This window comes from Phaethon aethereus (genome assembly GCF_964289735.1).
Source record: "Phaethon aethereus genome assembly, chromosome: 2".
In the NCBI taxonomy this organism is placed as follows: Eukaryota; Metazoa; Chordata; class Aves; order Phaethontiformes; family Phaethontidae; genus Phaethon; species Phaethon aethereus.
In genome coordinates, this window is record NC_138582.1 from 96,161,450 (window position 1) to 96,178,807 (window position 17,358).

Consider the following 17,358-nt stretch of genomic DNA (forward strand, 5'->3'; position numbering starts at 1 on the left):
TTGCAACCATTTCAGACAGTTCCTCACTCCTTCCTTCGTACTAGAGGCCATACACATAAGCTAGCACGTGGCAGGCTCAAAGCCCACAAAAGGAGGTAGTTCTTCACACCACAGACTTAGGCTGTGGGAACTCCTTGCCACAAGGAGGGTGCAGGTGCTGGAAATTTATGTGGGCTCAAGGGATCATGAAGCATGGTCATGGAAATCCATTGAGAGTTACCACATACAAAGGCTATGCCTCTGAGAGAAGCCCCTGAGCTGCAAGTGACTGAAGGCTTAGAAAACATTTGACTTAGAAAAGATATGACTCTATGCTTGTCTCATTTTTATGCTTCTTCCCAGTATTTGGTTTCAGTCACTGGGGGAAACCTGGGTAGATGGATGTCTGATCTAACACGGGGTGGCTCCTCTTGTGTTCACCCTGTCATTACCACAGTGCAGTCCCCTTTAGTGTGAAAAGACCGAGGCCAAACCTCACGGCCTGCAGTAGGAACTAGGCTAGTGAATACATCATCACAGCAGGGTAAAGCTGCTGCCACTAGCTACAAATCTGCTCCTCTTCCAAGGTCTGTCCCTTTCCATTTGGACCTACAGTCTGCATTTTACTGACAGAAATTATTCCCAGCATCTACTAAATATTGGATGCTTTATGTGCCTGAGGTATTATTAGTTCTAGAGTATGGGAGGCCTTCCCTTTTCACTGCCTGTTGTACTTGGCAGGCACTGCTCACCACAGACGCAGGACCGCTGAGAAGTCTCTTATACTATTATCATTGTTTGTTATATGTACTTATTGTGATTACTATGTTATTATTGTAATATAATTGCTATTAAGCTCTAGTTACAATAATGTTTATATTTCATATATAAGTTCTTATTTAACCCTTGGTTTTCTGTGATACTCAGTGACTTCCCTGTGCTGAGGTTGACTTAGTCCATTGACAAATAGTCTTTTATAGCACAGTTCAATACCTCAAAACCTTGTAGGACATGATACCTTCCTTGACTGGAAAGGAAGGAATGAAACATCAGGGTGTCAGGCATATCGGGGTGTGTTACCAGGGCCTGCCCAACCTCCCAGGGTGCCTTGATCCTTCTGGTATCAAGATCCCTGAAGGACTTAAAATGCAGTTGGTGCAAGGGAGACAGCTAATGAGGGAACCTCTCTGTGGCATCAGCTTCATTGTCATGAACACTATCTCCAAAAGGGCTGATTTCTTTTCTATGCTGCCTATGATGCATGAAGCAGGGGGCTGAAAATCTATTTTAATGCCAGTGAGTGGTGTCAGGTGAATATGAGCTGACATAGCAATCCAGACAATTAGAGCAGCTTCCCTTGACCTGATATTAGCAGGTTTTTTGCAAGTTGTGATAGATGTGGACCCTCAACCATTGATTTTTTTGGTATCCGTCCACGAATATTATGATAAAGTGTTGTTTTCGTGAGGTGTTTTTTTTTTAAAGAGAGTTGACTTGCTGCAGCTGTGTGAAATATTGGTGAAGTAGTTACATATGAGCTCTCTAAGCACTGTGACACACAGAGCATTAGAATTCATCATGCTTGTTATTGTCCTTTTACAAATGACTTTATGCCAACCAGTGAAATCTTGGGACTAAAAATGCAGCTACACAGAGATAGCCGCACACCGTCTTCTGTGCAAAGGGTCTGATTTCATCATAAATGAGGTACTTCCAAGGGACCATGGAAATGAAGGTTTTCATGAAACAGGGGATGTGGACTCAACACTGAAGTCAGGAGAGGACTGCAAATACAAATGTGACGGGAGGTTAGGAGAAAATATTTGTCAGTGAAAGGTAATAAATGTGTGTCCAGAAGCACAGGAGCTAGGGAAAGCAGAGAGATGCATTTTGGTTTGAGAAGACTCCCTTATGGTTTCATGACACCCCTTCTAAGCTTGACTGAGCTTTAGGACTCATGGATTCTTTGCAATTATGTTCACCTGCATCTGAAATCTTCTATTTCCCTCTGACAGCATCACTTTTTTGGAAGACTCAATTAGCTGACTTACCAAATATTTTTTCCATTATTTCAGGACTGATTATCAATTCTATTCCCTGGGGTGAATGGCCTTGGATGTAGCCTTTTATCCTCTCATCCCTCTGTTGTGTCTGTATAGGAATTCTTTCAAGTTTCAGCTTCATTTTTCTGTCTCACACCTGGGTGACTTAATCATTGAAACATCCAGCCATAAATACATGGCATCCCTAGAGTTGCCAGGGACCCCTTGCACAGCCCACAGAGCCCCAGGACACAGCAGGGTGAGGGCCAAAACCTCTTAAGGTACCTCAGGGACTGAAAATGATATGCTTGTGGCAGCCAAGACTGCACTATCTCATCTGAGAGGCAAGTCTTATTCATCAAGGCTTGGGGCTGTGGCTGACTCCAAAGGACACTGGTGAAGGAGCCTCTGGGCTGCAGCATACTGCATAAACGAGGGGCTAAATGTACTCAAATTTGCTGCATTGAAATCTACAGTGTGAAAGACTTGGGTTCAGGTCTTTCACCAGTGTAATCAGAATTTGATCATGCCTGTTCAAGGGGTTAATCCAGTGTAAAACTAGCCACAGTGCAGCCGACGTGCCTACTTTCATCGTGGGGACGTTTATCTTTTATATCCACGCAGGAGTTAAAACAAGGGGAGGACTGTACCCTTTAAGTGGCGAGGATATTACAGCTGGTTGGTGATTGCTGGGCAGGTTTGTTGTGTCCTTATCCCAGCACTACTGGCCTGAGGAAGAAGAAATTTTATTGGAGGAAAAAATCTGAGTCTCACATGAGTAAAGTTGGATAACACCTAAAACCATGAGTTGAATTACCTTTTTTTGAAAACTGCAGATAAACCCAAGCACATTTTAAGGCACAGACTTTAGAAAATCTGAAAAATTGACACCAAAGCCACAGAAGTGAGGGGTAAAGACCTTGCCATTATACTTGTACCAAGCGTCTGCTAGGAAGAGAGGAGGGTTACCTCTTGTCTGCAGCTGGGGGAGGACAGCATTGCTGGGGCGATATGTGCCTCCAGGGAGAAGTCCTACCCAAACCTGCTCCTGCCTCCCTGGGGCACTTACAGTCAGTTCTCCTGCCTGAGAAGGTGGAACACCAGGAGCAAAATGTCAGCGTATTCAAGCCATTTTCTTGTGGCAAGCTTCACATGACTGATCGCCTCTTTTTATTCTGACAAACACCTGCTCCACAGAGAGAGGGGTAAGAAATAGCACTGTGGGTGATGAAAGTCCTGTTTCTTCTGTCATCCACCAGTGGCCAAGCAACTACGTGTACCAGCTTGCAGCTGAACGGGGGACCCACAGGTTGGAGAGGCAAATACGCAGGACTTGCAGAGGTAAGCAGTGATGGAGGGCTAGCGAGGAGGTCTTGTGTCATGATCCATATCAGAGCCAAAGCGTCAGAGTCTCGGGTGCATGTGGTGCCCCAAATAAACTGTCAAAAAGCAGACCAGGTCATATACAACATGTACATGTCTCAGCAACACCCTGTTTAGCACAAGTTACTCTAAGCTTTAGATACAATTGATGGAGTTATCATTAATTATCTTACACCAATTGTCCTGCTCTACCCTCATTAAACTAACCTTTTCAATCACTCCCACTCTGTCAGATTTCTTTCTTTATTAGATGCCCTCCAGTGTTTCACTTAAGACGTTATTATGCTTTTCAGGGCAAAATAATTTTCTGCCTTCTGTACAGCAGTGAGAACCCCTCTCCCTGCTTATTCCCTGAGCTAGCCTTGCTGACACTTTCTCGTTTCATCATACAATCAGTGGGGAATATTAATCAGGGCCTGGTGGGGTCTTTTTCATTTGGATTACAGGCAGTGAAATGCACTATCTTTAAGTCATAAAAAGTACATCCATAAGCAGCAGAAGCAATGAGATGCAGTTTCCTAAGGACCCGTTTAGAGATTGAAATCTGCTGTCTAGTGAAAGCTATATTGACACTGCTGTTTTCCCCTCAGTGTGGTGATTAATAATGTTTATTTTCACTACTCAGTGACTTTTATTTGTTAATTATATAAGAACTTCAGATTTTTGAATCTTTCCCACTCTGTCAACTGGACAACAGCTTCAAAAGTGTGGAACGGACCAGCTGTGACAGAAAAAGAGACATATGATCAGTGCGCTTACTAGTGGACCTAGTTTCCTTAGAAACCAAGTCTAAAAATTTGCAGTAAGAGCATGCTTTTTGGCTTGCTCAAACAAGGTAGGTGGTAGGATACACAATGTCTTAATTATTAGTGCAGTGGACAACAGTATATACTCTTGTCTCATCCTGGCTAGAGAAGTAAGCCTTCAGCTTTCAACGGTGGTAAAGCTACTGAAGATGAGTGAAGTGGAACAGATCTTAGTTGCCTCCATTCCAGCATGGCCTGCCAACAAAAAAAAGGTGCAGCAACATATTTTGCAGAATCCTTGTTAACTATATAAAACATCATTATCAAAATGTCTTTGATGCTGAAATCACTGCACCCAAGCAGCACTCTGGCATGTTGCTAGAGTGTGTTTCAGTCCCGAGGGAGTTTCTGGGAACCGTTTGGGCCAGTTGCATTGTAGATGTTGCTGGATGAGCTCCTGCATTTCCACATGTATTGCTTTCGCAGAGCAGAATTGCAAAGCAAATTCTTCTTAGAGCTGAGGAAAGCAGTCCCTGGTGATGGATATAATCACATTGCTGGCAGTGTGATCTGCCAGGAGTTCAGCAAATGGCATCAGAGCCAGCCCCAGCAACTGTAATTTATTTCTTGGTGGTTATAGATTCTAAGAAGAAATGCACATTGGATCCTATCACCATTGTAAGCACCATAGGACTTATGATAATTTTACTTTTTTTAATGTTCACTGCATTTATCCACATTAAGAACAAAAACTATTGTCATGCAGGGTTAAAGCAAAGGTGCATCTATTCTGGTATCCCATTCCTGACAGTGGCCAACAGAGGATAAGGGGGAAATAGTGGACAAAGAGAAAACATACAGGGATGCAACCTCAGGACTGAACAAATTGCAGGTCAGACATTTCCTAAGTCAGATGTATTGTCTTTGTATTTAACAGTCCTCAACAGATTTTTCTTCCAAGTAGCCACCCAGTCCTTTTTGGACCATGTAAAAATTAGCATCCACAGGATCCCATCTCAAGGAATTCTACAGCCTTGTTAGGCATTGGGTGAAAACTATTCCCTTGAACCTGCCAGCTTTGCTTAATGTCCCCTGCTGCTTATCCTGGGAGGGACAAGGACTAATCGATCCCTACCCCTTACAAAGGCATCTCTTTCTTCTATTGCTGTTTTTTCCAGGTTCTTCTGTGTTCCCACCAATCTCCTTGTACTCAGCATTGCTGATTTTAGAATTAAAGGCGTCAAGTCATCACAAAATACCTTGCCTTTTGTCATGGATTCCCAACCAGGAGAGTAGGATCCTCCAAATCCAAAAGTGTGCCCAGCAATGATGCGTCAACAGCATCTCTCAAGTGTCTTCTCAGCAAAAGTTGCTCTGGCAAATGGGAGCTGCCAAACGTTTGGAGGAAGACAACCCTCATTAAACCATTGCTATGGCACTTCCCAGAGGCGGTTCTAAATGCATCACAATCTGCCTCGTGCAGTGTTTGTGCGATTTCCAGGGATATAAAGGAAAGCAGTTTGTATTGAGACTCTTCGATCAACAATAAAAAACTATTATGCAGCTGGAATACTTGGCCAGTGTTCTTGGTGCAGATGACAAGTTAGGAACAGCTGTGTTGCGGTATGAGAAGTGTAATCAGACTGTCTAGTGAAGATGGTTGAGGGGCAGTCGTTTGCAGAAAGTAGGGCAGCCTCGTGTTTGCACAGGAGTCTGCTCACTGCTTTGCATACGTCGTGATGCCAAGGAAAAGTTGCGGCTTTGCAGGGGTGCTGAACCTGGGAGTAGCGTCGCTAGAGCCTCTAAAAGGGCACCAGAGTCATGATTGCGTGACTTTGATTTAGTGAATTCCTAATTGTGCAGAAGAGCAGGTTTGTTTTTACACAGAAGCTTTTAAGCTGACACCCTTTTCAATTGCTTGTCTGCTGCACAGGAGAAAAGACCAGCAAGTGGGTGTAACAGCTGGGTACCTGGACTTTGGAAGTATTGGAAAAAAGCTGCCTGCTGCTTCATTTTCAGCCTGTTGCTGCACAGATTGAATCTGAAGTTAGGATTTAAACAGTGAAATCCCTACCTCGTGTCAAGTCTGACAGTCTGCTGCATACTGTCTTGCTCTGCTACATCTGAACTCCCCTCTCCTCGCTCCATTTCGGAGGCAGAAGAACAGCCCTTGGGATGCCTCTTCTTTGTAATTCAGGGTGCAGCCTGATAGCGGGAACACTACTTACCCTCCGCGTTTATTGGAGTGCGACGTTAGTGTGCGGTGGAGCAGAGCCCATGCTCGGAAGCTCCCCGTGTGACTGCAGCGGGGACTGGCAGAGGCTGCAGAATAGTTGCAGGCTATTTCTGTTATATCTCCTCAGAATAAGCTGTATTTTTAACAGCCTTTCAGCCGTCAGAGCTCACATCCAGAACCGTAGCGGGGATGTAGGGCGGACAGCAATTTTCCCTGCTAGCATCTTTCGGTCTCAGTCTGGAGGGGTTGGGTTTCTGGTCCCCGTGTTCAATTCCACGTGTGCCAGCCGGGCATTCCCTTTAGGGCAGCCACCTGGGGAGGCAGATTTTGTGAACAAATGCCAGGTGTGTATTTCTCAGAGAAGAGTCATCAGAGGTTGAATATTTGTAGTTGTTCCCTGGCTCTGGGGTATGAACATGTCACCTAGATGTAAAAAGCGCCTATGTTACCCATCCTGTAAATCTCTGGTCCCTCAGTCTTCGACAGATTGTTATTTTTTCCATTTGTTTTGGTCAAGCCACTGTGTAAATGAAGCTACAGCTTGTTGGTCATACAAATAAAAGGAAGAGATTGGAAATTCCTTGGGGCAGAGGCTGTCTTTATTGGTCCCTATTATAGCTCACACACATCCCTGAGAGGCAGTGCCTGATAATTAATTGCTAAATCATTAATAATAATATGAAGCAGATACTACTGGGGAAGTAATTAACCTCCTTATGCTTACAGGGAAGTCCTATGGAATGGAAGAGTAATTAAAGGTTCTTTAAACGACACAGAAAAACTCCCACTGACTTCAGTCAGGGCAGGTTTAGGAACTGGGTCCAGTAGGATTTCCTCAGACATAAAATAAAAATAACTTTGTTCCTATAGGTAAAATTTCCTAGTCTGATATTTTTGGTTAGTCTATACAAATGTGCAGCCTGGATGAATAATTTCATTTTCATTTCATTGAATTTAGGATAGTATGAAGCAGTTAGTGATAAGGTACCCTGGAATTTTCCTTGGAAAGCAAGCAGGTGGCTAATTCATGTTGGAATAGGGGGTTCTCACAAATTTATTCAGGCAGTATCATACAACACACAAAACTAAGGCCTGGATGGCAAAATTAGTTTGCAAGAACTATCTTGAGGTAACATGATCCATCCACAAAGGCACAGAGAGAGAGTTTAGCATCTTTTTTTGTCCATGCCTGAATGAGACTTTTGCAGTCATTTCAATGTTCCTTCAGATGAATTCACACAGTCAAGCAGAGGAGATATGAATTTTCTGGGACTTCAGAGCTATCGTTGCTGAGAAAACTGAAAACATCAGCTAAGAATATCAGATCACACAACCACTCAATACTACTTAATTAAGGTAAACCTTGCAATTTCATCGGTATCTTCTTGCAAATCAAAATGAAAAGAAGAAAGGTACAACCTCCCCAAACTCTTGCAATGTATTTTTAAATCAGGGTGAGTTAGAGCTCTGAATTGCATTATTCCCAACTGTCCTGGTTTCATCTGGGTTAGAGTAAATTTTCTTCCTAGTAGCTGGTATAGTGCTGTGTTTTGGATTTAGTATGTGAATAATGCTGATAACACACTGATGTTTTAGTTGCTGCTAAGTAGTGCTTATGCTAGTCAAGGACTTTTCAGCTTCTCCTGCCCTGCCAGCAAGAAGCTGGGAGGGGGCACAGCCAAGAGAGCTGACCCAAACTGGTCAAAGGGGTATTCCATACCATATGATGTTACGCTCAATATATAAACTGGGAGGAGTTGGCCGTGGGCACCGCGGCTCTGGAACTGGCTGGTGGTGAGCAATTGCGTTGTGCATCACTTGTTTTGTATATTCTATTATTATTATTATTATTATCATTATCATTATTATTTTCTCCTCCTTTGCTGTCGTATTAAACTGTTTTTATCTCAATCCACGAGTTTCACCTTTTTTGCAGTTCTTCTCCCCATCCCACCAGGGAGCCGAGGGAGGAGTGAGGAAGCTGCTGCATGGTGCTCAGTTGCCGGCTGGGTTTAAACCACACCACCAACAGCGTTCATAATGTGCCGCCTTCGAGGGTGTGTGTCTCAGGAGCGTCTTGATGCGCTGATAATGGACACTGTCTGGTTTTCAGGATCCACTGATGCCCTTTATAAGTCCTTCAATTTTTCTTTGTCTTCTTATTATACAGGCTATTCCTTCTCTCCTGATACCAGGTAAAGGTGATTGCATTATGCTGCTTTTGTCAAATGCATGTCAGAGAGTATGAGAAAATGTCAGTCATTTTGGCTCAGTATTCGGGGCTCTTGAGTAACTTCTGGCTTTCAAGAAACTTCCTATTTTGTCGCCTCAGATGTACGTGGCAAACTTAGGGGTTAATACTCTCTAGTAGTGCAACGGAAAATTAAATTGCCTTCTATTCTCCTGAAGCCACTTTTGATGGGATCTTCTGCATGGATTGACTTCACCGTTTCAGATAATCCACCTTACCTGTATTCGTGTCCTGGTGCTTGGCCCTAGATAAATTGTACCAGCCATCCTCAAGAAAAGGGGTGGCCCAGAACTATGTCGTGTCCCTGGTGCAGTCTAGGGAAGCCCATCTGGTCCCTGCACTCCCCTACCACCCTTCACCAGGGCTGCTCAACCAGCAGCTCCAGGCTTAGCCCTGCTGGAGCCCCTGGTCCCAGCCCAGTGCATTCAACCTCTAGTTCATCAGAGGAAATCTCAGCCAAATCGTTCCTTATATGGGAGGCCAAGAGGTCTTCCCAGCCCTGGATCTCCTGCTGCCACAGGCCAGCTGTCCCTTCTCCTTTGAAAACCAGGTGCACAAAGCTTCAGGGGCTGCAGAGGAAGAACAGAGAGCAATTAGTGATGGAGACACTGGCAGGTGCCCCACACCATGAAATCTAACCCGAGTGCCTGGATCACCCTGCACCAAGCTTCGGGGAGAAGTTCTCTGAACATCTTTTTGCCTGCTGCTCATGCCCGATCTGTTTTCTGTGACCTCTGTGGCAAAAAGTGCACACCAATTCTCTGAAATTTAGAAGATGGATGATTTTTAATGCCTGTGAGTGCACAGCTTGTTGACATGGGGCTGATGGGGAAGTTGCTGGTGACCACACCTTTATAGTCACCTCCCAAAATGAATCTCCATTTGACCTCTGACTCTGAGGCTTCAGTGTGAGAGGCTGCATTTTCATGGCACGCCGTCACACAGGTCATGGAGAGGGCTGGAAACCACCAGCCCTGGGAGATGCTGCAGCAAAACCTGCTTCTTCCCACCAGCCTGGCTCTTCTACCCTTTCAGTAACTCCTCAGTGTGGTAATAGACCAAATAAATTTGTACTGTTTATTTTAATGCTTGATGCTGCTCTAATAACAAAGCTTAATTATAAATCTCATTCTGCTTGGTGCAGTATGAACCCACTGTTTAAAAAAAAAAAAATTAAAAAATCATCCTCTGCAGGGTTTATAAGCCCAGCTGAGAAAAACTTTCTCCTTGGAGATGCATTGCCATGCATTAGTTCAGGTACAGGTGATTGAGAAAGGTTTGAAGTCAGGCAGGCACCCACCCGCTGGCAGAGCTCCCCGACCACCCCACTCAGAGCTCGGGCTAAGGGTCCTTCCCATTTAACAGCCTTCAGTGATGGCATAACAGGGGTATTTAATAAGTGTGCTAAGGAACATATTTCCATTTGGAAGGTGAACATCAACATTCAATAGAAGTTAATTAAAATTATATAAAAGGCAACCTTGAAAAGATTAATTGACGTTAGTGACAGTTTGGCTCTCCCTCACGTTTCTCGAAACACAGCCTCCTAGTTCAGATCCATAAAAACTTGCTGTGGGGTTTCAAGGCAACATTTTACTTACTCTCCTCTGAGTCAGCATTTGCTGTAAATAGGAGTCTGACCTGAAAAAATGAGTGATCAGTTTAAATATATTAAAAAAAGAATGGTTAGGATTTTCAGAATCTTTTAGGTGAATTAGGGTCCTGTTTGCTGGCGTACTTAATCTGACAAAGTTGTTGTGGAGGACAGCCGTGTCCTCCTCCTTCCCTCTTGGCCCACTGCTGCTTTTCTGACAACTCCCTTGCATTAATTGAGCCATGATGCAACTGCTAACAAGATGAGGTGATTGAAAACACACCCCCACGCCCCTGCCAAGATTCATTTTCCAGTGTGTCATCCCAGTGCAACTGCAAAGTCTCTGGATCCACCGTGAGAGAACCGGGGAAACGTGGAGGGAGAGGGTGGTACTCTGAAGCAGCCCACAAGGTGCTGCCTATTGAACGGCCCTATTGAACGCCGTTTGCACATTTGCTCTCCTGAGATTTACACATTTATGAAAATCCTAATTTGGAGCCAGCTAAGGTCCTCTCAGATAGGAAGGAGTTTCCCAGCTGAGTTTCGTTAGCTGAGCTAGGAGCTGCATGCCAAGAGGCTGGGAGCAGGGGTAGCCAATGCGGCTACTCTGCAGTACAGAGGGAGCACTGAAAGCTCTGGGGTCTCTGGCAGAAATGCAGTTCTTTTTGCTTAGGCATCACTCTTGTGTCCATCCTGAGGGCAATAGGCTAGTTAGTGACATACGTCTACCTGACGATATGTTCTAGCTCACAGTCAGTGTGACAAGACTTGAGCTAATCTGTACTAAGTATTAATACTACATGTGGATTTGCCCCATCCTGGTGGTTTAGGAGTCATTAGGACTAAATGCCAGAGGAAGTCACCATAATGTCCCTAGTCACTGGGTGGCATCCAAACAGCTTGAACAGCAAACAGAAGACTGTGAGGTGAGGAAAAAAAGCCCCCAGCAGAAGGGGTGAGGGCTGAGGTTGTGGCGGCATGATAGATTTCCCCGGAGGGAAAAGCAGCTCAGGACTTCTCCTTCCTGCTGGTGCCTGTGCTGCAGTTCCCAGCGCCCCAGCACTTGTCTCCAGCCGGCCTGGAAACCTGGTCACTGCAATGACCCAAGTTACAAGAACACACCCAAACTTCCAACCTCCCGTGCCACAGCCACCGCTGCACAGTGGCAGAGCGCCCTTGGGACGCTAACAAACAGCTGAGGTGTCACCACATCCCTGCTGCTGGGGTCATCTGGTCCCAGGCCCCCCCTGGACATTCCTGCTGTTGCATGAGCCTGCACAAAGCTGCTCTTGTGTGCAAGCACTTGCAGGCTCCAGCACCCCCGTTGACTTCAGGTGCTCAATAGAGGGATCTGCACTGCAAAATGTTAGCCTATAACTTCATAAAACCTCTTAAAATCAACTTTCACCACCAGGGCACAGATGCTTCAGTCCCTTATTGCTGAGGCTGCTCCGTTTCAGCGTGTCGGGGAGCTGTGTTCCCCCAGGCACATGGCTGGTGACAGCAGAAGCCACTGTATGTGCTAGGAGAAAAATATGGTTTGAACCTCCAGTTCCCACCCCTAATATTTATTTTAATGTTTTGTTCTGACTTAAGACATTATTGCATAAAAGCTCTACCGCTGCCCTAAGGGAATGTTTTTAAGTGTTTTTATTCCTTTATGGGTTTTTTTTTATTCCGTATGCCAAACAACACAGCTGGGAGCCTGTGTAGACACTGGAAGACACTAGGAAAATGAGAAAGTCACAGCATCACCTGGACTCAACCCTCCCTGCAGCAGCAGCTGTCTGCGAAGGTGAGTTTTGCCTGGAGAGTAGAAGCAGGAGTATTCTAGATTTTCGGTAAGAAATCTCAAGCAAGATTGCATTGACTAGGGCCTCATGCACACAGCAAAACTGTCAGTGGTAAATCACAAAGTAAATTAAATGAAAACAGGCATCCAGCATCAGCTGCCTGTTTCACTTGGGGCATAATTTTCCAACCTCATGCAATTAAATCTTTCCCTTTTCTCAACTGTAACACTAATGTTAACTCTATTATGGGCCTCAAAGTAGGCACCCCATTCTCTCAAGAACTAAAAGCTCCTCAGGGGTGATTATTTTTGCCACCCTCAGGTTCCTGTGGCAGTCCCTGCCCAGCCCCACACCAAAAGTATCTCTGTGCTTTCTCTTCTCTGTCCCAACCCTAACCACTAACTTCTCAACCCTAACCACTGACTTACCCATAAGACAGGGTCCCCACTGTCCAGATACTCAATATTCCTTAGAGATGGATTCTGGTATCAGCCCTCAATTTCCTTGGGCAGCTTCCTTCAGCCCCAGTGACTGAAGTGTGGGCGAGAGACTTTCACTTTTCCTTTACATTGGCACTCACTGTAGTTTGAGCCCTAGAAACAACATCCCAGCCCTCCCACAGACTAAGCATTCCTCAGCAGAGGGTGCTTTGTCCGAGTTTCATTCTCCTCTTGTGTCCTCCTGTGAGCCCCCATATACCTCTGGGCTTTCACTTCTGTCTCTCAGGGAGCAGCTCTGCTCTTGCTGCAAACTCTGCTCTACCCAGAGCCTCAGTTTGCCTCAGAGGAAAGTTCATAAAATCACAAGATGGTTGAGGTGGGAAGGGATGCCTGCAGGTCATCTGGTAATACCCCCTGCTCATGTAGGGCCAACTAGAGCAGGTTGCCCAGGACTGTGTCCAGACAGCTTTTGAGTATCACCAAGGATGGAGACTCCACCACCCCTCTGGGCAACTTATGCCAGTACTTGGTCACCCTCACAGTGAAAAAGTGTTTCCCGATGCTCATAGGGAAGCTCCTGTGTTTCCATTTGTGCCCACTGCCTCTGGTCCTGTCCCTGGGCACCACTGAGAAGAGCCTGGCTTTGCTGTCTTTGCACCCTCCCTTCAGTTATTTGTAGAGACTGATGTCTTCTCCAGGCTGAACAGTCCCAGCTCCCCCAGCTTCTCCTCATATAAGACATGCTCCAGTCCTCTTTGTGGTCCTTTGGTGGACTCTCTCCAGTAGCTCCGTGTCTCTCTTATACCGGGCAGCGGAGGACTGGACACAGCACTCCAGTGTGGCCTCACCAGTGCTGAGCAGAGGGGAAGGTTCACCTCTCTCAACCTGCTGGCAACGCTCCTCCTAATGCAGCCCAGGATACTGCGAGTTGAAGCCCCTGCCTTTCCTTTGGCAGAGTTTTCCCAGCCCTGTTCCAGCTGTATCTCTGAGGGGGTGGGATTTATTCAGCCTTAAGAATAAAAGGGAACTTTATTGCTGTTTGCAGCTACCTGATGGGAGTGTAGAGAAGACGGAGCCATGCTCTTCCCAGAGGTGCACAGCAACAGGACAAGAGACCACAAGACACTATCTGGGACTTGGGAAATTCTAGATAGATCTTAAGGGAAAAAACTTCACAACAAGGTTGGTCAAACACTGGAACGAGTATCCAGAGACACTGCAGCATCTCCATCCTTGGAGATATTCAAAACTCAGCTTGCTGAAGCCCTGAGTAGCCTGACCTAACTTTAAAACTGGCTGTGCTGTGAGCAGGGGGGTAGGGTCGGATGACCACTGGAGATCCCTGAGTAACCTGAGTTACTGTATGATTACTCTAGTACATGCCTCAGCCTTTGTAAATTCAGAGCCTAGTCAGATTACCTAGATGAGATCAAGGTGTTGTGTCGTTAGCAGCAGACTTAGCCTTTGCAATTCTTGCTCTGTTTTGAGCAACAGTGTCAGAAGACCAATCCCTAAACAATTCTGGCCCACTAACACATAGCTTTCCAACAACTAATGACAGTAAGAAATGGTTGTAGCTGACCCAAAATCTAACCTTTCAAAATTTTCCTCATACAGCTTGTCAGAGTTAGTATGGGTGTCCAACTTTATACCTTGCCTAACCTGTGCAGTTTAAAAGAAGTGGGGAAGATGACTCAAGCCCTTTAGAAAATCACTGGCGTGGTAATGGCAAGGGGGAGGAATTTCCATGCCTGGAGGTGAATGTTGGGAAAGTCACAAATAACCCAGTTGCTGCTGCCCTTTCCCATGAGCGATGCAAGAGCCCTTGTCTTCATCTCTTCCTCTCTCACTTAAAAGCAAACTAAAACCTCTTCAACATCGCCCGTTTTGACTGGAGGCATTGGATAGATGCTCCCTCATGCTGTTCTGCTGCCTGCCAGTGACCTGACATCCTCACTGACATTCTTCCCTTTCACACAAGTGACTCCAGAGTCTCCCAGCATTGGGCTTTCTTTTCCCTCCTTTTCTCCCCTTCCTTCCTCCTCCTCTTCCCTGCCTAAACACCTGTTGAAAAGAAAATGAGACATGAAGAACACACGTACTTGCTGTGGGAACAGGGAGGAGCAGCCGCCCCGACTCGGGGCAGCATTTGGTCAGGGCAGACCGGCCCTGGGTTCCCTCGATCATGGTATGCTCCACGGCTCACGTGAGTATTTCCCCAGGGGGGAAAGTCTTTGCTTTCCCTCTGAAGTCATCCATCACCTGGCAGAGCACATGCATCAGAAATGTGGTGTCTGGCTTCACTGCAGGATCATTACAAGGGTTTAAGAGAGAACATTTCACCACCTTACATATCTTGTCAGAAATCACCTGACAGGTCAGTGGGGGAAATGAGTACCCTTCCTAGCTGAAGCACTGGCTTGAGGAGTGCCATCTACAGGCACAGGTCAGCTCAAACCAATCTCCTCAAGCTGGGAAACCCAGAAACTCACAGCCAACATAATGTTTGCAGCATCTACCTGACTCTCCATATTCTGTGTATGGGTCTCTCACAACAGAGAGGCGAGCAATTGCAACCATGAAACACTGCATACGCAATGTCTCATCCAGATGATGGTCGTCTTCTCCACTCCTTGTCCCTGGGGCCACTCATAGACCAATTTCCATGTGAGTTTGTCCTAGTCCCTGTCTGAACCCTGCTTACCCTGACGACACCCATGGCAATGGGATCCATAGCTGAATTTTATCCCATGTGAAAAGTTATTTTCTCCTCTTTGTTTTCTAAAACCCACAGTCTGGTCTTTTCATTGGCAGTGCCTAAATTCTCTCGTGGTGAGAAATACCATTTCTCCCATTTTGGGTCATGACATAATTATGTCAAATCATTGTTGACCCCAGCATCTCTCAGCTGGCTGGTGGGGAAACTTCAGGGTTTTAAAAAGCAACTCTTTGCTGGTTATTGGATGTGCTGTCATTGCTATTCTCTTCCCTGCCAGAGCACGAAGCATCTGTGGCTGTATTCACAGACCTCCTCAAAAAAGCAGTACACAGGCTGACACTACAGTTTGTCCTGGAGTCTCTTTTCATCCGTTGTGTGCCAATGAGTGGAGTCCCAGGCAAGGAGAGAGGCAGATGTTCCAGGAAGCTATTTTACTTATTTCTTTTCCTGCTCGGGGAATGCAGGCAAACATGATTAGCATGGATTTTATATACTCTCCATAGGAGACTGTGGTAAATGTAACCTCTCCTTTATGATTAATAAACATTAATAAACATATCCAGAACTGATTAAGATACTGAAATAGAGATGTTTAGTCAAGGCAAGGAAAATTCTTGGATATTCCCATTTTTTCTTTGCAAAATCAAAAACCAATGTACTGAATACAAATGACACAAAACCAGCAATGTGTCCTTTTCAGCAATAAAGCCCCAGAGAGTTAACTTAATCAAAGAAACCAAGCAAAAAGAATCAAAGTAAAACCAAACCCCACACTACTGATGATGTGCTGTTTCTATCAATACACAGCTGAGCATAATTCAGCAGTGTCTGTTTTCAGTATAGCCTGTACTTTGTTCTGCTGTCTGTGCTTAGTTAAGGTACCAGGCAGAAGCTACAAAATCAGATTTCAGGCTGTTTTAGTCAAGTGCCTGTTGAAGCTAATTTATCAAAGTAAAAAAAACAGGTTATGAGGTATTAGTGGCCACTGAGGCTTCACTCATCTTTCCCTTTTCTTTTTATTGCCTTCAAAATGAAGACCAATTGCTATTTGTCACTAGGCCAAAAAAAACTTGTTTTCTATGACATTAAGCAAACAGTCTCACTACCCCAGCAAACAAATGCCTCGAAGGTGAGAGAGGGTGGAAAAGAAGAAGGAAAAGAAGAAGAAAAGCAACCTGTGGGAAAGGTTTTATAGGGCAAGTGAAACCACGAAGACAAAACTGTGGTTTGAAGGATGATGAGAAAGGCTGTTCCCAAGGCAGTGTCCCAGCCCCAGGTCCAACACCGGCGCTGTTGCTATCACTTTCATGGGCCTGAATGCCCGGCCACGCCGTTTGCACCATGGCTACCTTTAGCCCGGTGCGGTTTCACTCTCCTTTGCGTTGGGAACAACAGAAGGTCATGGTATCGTGCTGTTTACCATGACCTTCATTTCCAGCAGCACCAAGAAAATTCATGCACAGGAGTGTGGAGCCAAACAGGTTGTCTAAACTCATTGTTTTCTCCCTTAAGCTTTCAGAGTGGAGGCGGGAAGCCGACGACAGAGGAAGATCCTTTTTCCCCCCCATGTCTCTAAATGTAAGAAGGAATGATCTTGTTGAGGTTTTTGTTATAGGGTACATGGTAGAGAAGGGAAGAGAGGAGGAGATAGGAATTTTGGAGGAAGCGAGGGAGGAATACGCAAAGATTTTGGGGGCTCCCTGTCCAAGACAGGTTTAGAGCTGCTATTCTGTCACTTTCTAAATTAGCAATATTAGGCATGATGCCTCTTCTAGAAGCAGTCATTGTCGGGCTACCTCAGAGTGCAGGTAACAAACACATTAGGACTGCAGCACTCTATGCATTTATCTACAAGTGCCTAGCATTGCGTCATGCCACAGAAACAAATGGTGCTTGGTACTCATGGAATGCTGAGGACTGGTAGAAGTATAATCACCGGTTTTCCAGTACAACTGCTGTACTGCAATAAGTATGGCAGGGCTGACATCCTAGTGTAGGGAAATGAGTAAAATACCTTTTTATTTCACCAATACAGTCTTCTAACTCCTGCTAGTGTTTGAAATCCTGATGTTCCCAGCAGAAGTGACGGCCTGGAAACTTTCTTCTGTCTCATTTTTCCCTTAATCACCTGTGGACAATGAATTTCCACCTATTAGCATCCCAGCCTTTGTTAAA